The sequence below is a fragment of the Otolemur garnettii genome, unplaced genomic scaffold, assembly GCF_000181295.1.
Source record: "Otolemur garnettii isolate 467f Iridium unplaced genomic scaffold, OtoGar3 scaffold00006, whole genome shotgun sequence".
In the NCBI taxonomy this organism is placed as follows: domain Eukaryota; kingdom Metazoa; phylum Chordata; class Mammalia; order Primates; family Galagidae; genus Otolemur; species Otolemur garnettii.
Genome location: NW_003852401.1, coordinates 21,150,348 through 21,155,122, shown reverse-complemented (window position 1 = coordinate 21,155,122; position 4,775 = coordinate 21,150,348). Strand labels below are relative to the sequence as shown.

The 4,775-nt window shown below is 35.7% G+C and overlaps 1 protein-coding gene across 1 annotated transcript in view; it reads right to left on the bottom strand.

Annotated features, from left to right (window-relative positions):
- ERMP1 (endoplasmic reticulum metallopeptidase 1) overlaps positions 1-4,775 on the bottom strand; it is a 60,579-nt gene that overhangs the window by 5,650 nt on the left and 50,154 nt on the right.

The following is a 4,775-nucleotide window of genomic DNA, read 5'->3' as shown; positions in this document are numbered from 1 at the left end:
GCCTGTGGTCCCAGCTACTTGGGAGGCGGAGGCAGGAGACTCGCTTGAGCCCAGGAGTTGGAGGTTTCTGTGAGCTGTGATGCCACAGCACTCACCCAGGGGGACAGCTTGAGGCTCTATCTCAAAAAAAAAAAAGAATTTATTATAAAGATAGTAATGTATTTGGATATATGAAAACCAAAACAAACATTGAATTGAAGATGGGAAGACAAATGTGCACACATTACATGCCGTAAAAAAGTTGGAGGGAAATGAGGAAGAATTAAAAGAATACCATTTTAAAACTAACACAAATATAATAAAAAGTTAAATAACAAGAGATCAAAACAAATATAAACATACATAAATGCTCAGCACCTGTGGCTCAATGGCTAGGGTGCCAGCCACAGACACCAGAGGTGGCGGGTTCGAATCCAGCCTGGGCCTGCCATACAATGACATTTGCAATAAAAAATAACTGGCTGTTGTGGCTGGTACCTGCAGTCCCAGCTACTTGGGAGGCTGAGGCAAGAGAATCGCTTAAGCCCAAGAGTATGAGGGTGCTGTGAGCTGTGACATCACAGCACTCTGAGGGCAACATAGTGACACACTGTCTTAAAAAATACTAGAAAATGTATTTTTTAATTAAAGAAAAAATCTCACAAAAATATAGCAAATCAACATATGTAATTATTCAATATTGTGATGGTTAAAACCACAAAAAAAAATAATAATAATTAGCTGGGTATGATGGTTATGTACTTTTAGTCAAATGTATTAGTCATAAAAATAAATGTGAACAGACCTAATCCACTAAAATTGTGAAAATCTATGCATCAAATAATACAGCAACTGCTCACAGAGAAAACTACAGGAATTGCAAGAATACACAGAATGAGAAACACAAATGAGAGACTTCAGTATTCCACTAATGACATATAAATTGAACAAAAAATAAATGATACATAAGACCTAAACAAAATGATCAAGGAAGTACAGGTAGATACAGGTTGAGTGGTTCTTATCCAAAGCACTTGAGAGCAAAAGTAGGATTTAGATTTTGGACTTATTTGGATTTTAGAATATTTGCATTACCCTATAGGTATTCATGCAGGCCTTTTGACCTTCTACAGACCAATGGTGGAAAGGGAATAGAGCAAAAAACCCACAAATATACAACAGATAAACGACGATAAAATAATTTAAACAAAAGAAATTTTTAAAATCACACATAATTTTGTAATCGTCTATAGCAATAAATGTAAAACCCAAGAAAAAATCAGTAATTTTCTAGGTGAATAAAGATTACCAAAACTGAACATGTTGGAGATATAAAGTTTCAAGAGACCAGTTTCCCTATAAAACGTTATTGAGGAGGTATCCCACAAAAAAAAGGTATCAGGCTGCGTAGTTAGTTGAAAATAGTTCTAATGCTCCACAAATTGTTCCAAGGCATTGAAAATGAAGGAAAACAAATTATTTTTTATGCAGCATAACATAAACACCTAAATCTGATAATGCACAAAGAAAAAAAAACACTTATTTTCCCTGGGTATTGATGCATAATTTTTTAGCAACATATTAGCAAACAAAATCCAAGATCACATTAAGAAAATAATAAGCTATAAAGAAAAGATATAATGAAGAAAAATGCTATTATTATTACCTTTGTAGATACTGGGGGAAAAAAACTTTTCACAAAATTAAGCACCCATTCCTGATTTTTACAACTCAAGAAAGTGACAACTGGTGAATGCTTATTGAACATAAGAAAAAATATATATGTACTTTAGTCCTAATGCCAGTGTCTTATGTATGAGAGAACACTAGAGATCTTTGTACCAATTGGGAATAAGACAAGGATGCTCACTGTATCTTTAACTGTTCTGTACTCAAGAATTATTAGCCAATTAGGCAATCAAATAGAGGCATAAGAATTGACACAAATAAAACTGTATTTGCAGATGATAAGCATCAGTCAATAAACCATTCATAAAATCTATTTTTGCATAGATGTCAAGCTAAGAACAGTTTTTACATGTTTAAAGGGTAGTTAACTAAAAAAAAAAAAACAAAGGAAAGCCTAAAATATTTACCATCTGTTCCATTAGAAAAAAAGTCAGGCAATCCCTGGCAAACCTGAAGAATTCTAGACTTTTTCTTTTTTTGGAGACAGAGTCTCATCTTCTCACCCTCAGTAGACTGCCATGGCATCATAGCTTACAGCAACTCCAACTCTTGGATTCAAGCAATTCTCTTGCCTCAGCCTCCCAAGTAGCTGGGACTACAGGCACCCACTAGAATGCCCAGCTATTTTCAGAGACAAGGTGTTGCTTTGGCTGAGGCTGGTCCCAAACCTGTGTGAGCTCAGGCAACCTACCCACCTTGGCCTCCCAGAGGGCTAGGATTATAGGCGTGAACCACCACACCCAACCCCATTAATAAACTTTCAAAACATAAAAAACATCAGGCCCAGATACAGATTCACATATGTATTCTATTAAGCACTTAAGGAAGAAGTTTTACTTTTTTTGTTTTAATTTTTCTTTTTTTGCTGAATAGACTGCAATGGCATCATTACAGCACAGAGCAACCTCAAACTCCTAGACTCAAGCAATCTTCCTGACTCAGCCTCCCAAGTAGCTAGGACTAAAGGCATACCACCATACCCAGCTAATTATTTATTTATTTATTTATTTTTGGAGATAGGCTCTCACTATGTTACCCAGACTGATCTCAGACTTATGGCCTCAAGCAATGCTCCCAGATAAGCCTCCCAAAGTCCTACGATTACAAGCATTAGCCACTATACCTAACCAAATTTTACCAATTCTTTACAAAGCCTTTCAGAAGACAGAAACAGAGGGAGTACTTCCCCACTCATTTTGAGGCTAGCATTACCCTAATAACAAAACTAAACAATGAGAATACAAGAAAATTACAGACCAGTATCTCTCATGAACACAGATAGAAAAATCCTTAACAAAGTATCTGTAAAATCAAATTCCACAATATATAAGTAGTATACAAATAACCAAGTGAGATTTATCCCAGGTATGTAAAGGCTGGTTGCACATTTGAAATCAATCAATACCATCTACTGCATCAATAGATTAAATAAGAACAAAATCATGTGATCATATCAATAGCTGCAGGAAAAGCATTTGACGAAATCCAAAAGCCATTCATGATTTTAAAAAAAACTCAGTAAATTAGGAATGGAAGGAACTTCATCAACTTGATAAAGAACATTTACAAAAAAACTCTACAGCTAACAGCAGATTAGTGGTCAGACACAAAAAGCTTTCCTGATAAGAGGAGGAAGAAGGCAAGGATGACTTCTTATTCCTTTTCAAAACCGAAGTCAAAGTCCTAGGTAATGCAATAAGATAAGAAATGGAAATACTATATAAGGTATAAGAGTTGGGATGGAAGAAGTAAAATTGCAGCAGATGACATGATTATCTATTTAGAAAATCTGAAAGAATTGACAAAAAAATTCATAGTGATGATAGCAAAGTTACAGGATACAAGGTTAATATATCAAAGTCAATTGCTTTCCTAAATATGATCAATGAACAATACCATTTACATTAGCACCTCGCAAAATAAACTGCTTAATAATAAATCTAACAAAATATATATACATAACCTATTTGAGGAAAACTATAAAATTCTGATGGAAGAAATCCAACAAGATATAAATAAATGGAGAGATTTCCATGGCAAGCATAGGAAAGGTAAATATTGTTAAATGGCCATTTCTGCCTAACTTGATCCACAGATTGAATGCAATACAAATCAAAATCTCAGCAAGTTACTTTGTGAATACTGGCAAACTAATTCTAAAGTTTACATGGAAAAAAAGCAAAAGACAAAAGCAATACTAGAGAAAAAGTCAGAAGACTGATACTACCCAAGACTTACTATACAGCTGCAGTATAACATTGTGGTAATGGCAAATAGTGCAGAAATTAATCAACAGAACAAAACAAAAAGTCCAGAAATAAGACTCATACAAATTCAATCAAGTAATCTTTGACAACCAATCAAAAACAACTCAGAAGGGACAGAACAGTCTTTTCAACAGTTGATACTTGAACAACTAACCATTCATATGCAAAAAAATAAATCTAGACAAAGGTCCTAAGCCTACAGAAAATAACTCAAAATGGATCACAGACCTAAGTGTAAAATCCAAAACTGAACAGTTTCTAGAAAATGACATAGTAGAAAATTTTGGGACCGTGAGTTTGGTGATAGCTTCAGATACAACATCAAAGACAGGATCCACAAAAGAAAAAATTGTTTATGTTAGAGTTCATTAAATTTTAAAGCTTCTGCTCTACAACAGACATTATCAAGAGAATGAAAAGACAAACCAGACCAGATGAAAGTATTTGGTAAAGGACTATAGGCTTCTCATGCAGTCCAGCAGTGCATGGTGTGCTATTTACCCAAATGAATTGTAACATAAATACACAAAAACCTGCACAGGAATATTTATAGCAACTTTATTCAAATAATATGGATAACTGGAGTACTCATACTCAAGCTGCCAGCAGACCCCTGCTATCTAGTTGCTGGAGACCTTTTGAACTCTCCCACTTGAGACTGGGTGCTGACTGGGACAACTGGTTAAGCTCAACCGGCTAAGGCGCCAGCCACGTACACCTAAGGTGGCGGGTTCGAATCCCCAGCCCGGACCCACCAAACAACAATGATGGCTGCAACCAAAAAATAGCCGGGCGTTGTGGCGGGCGCCTGTGGTCCCAGCTACTTGGGAGGCGGAGGCA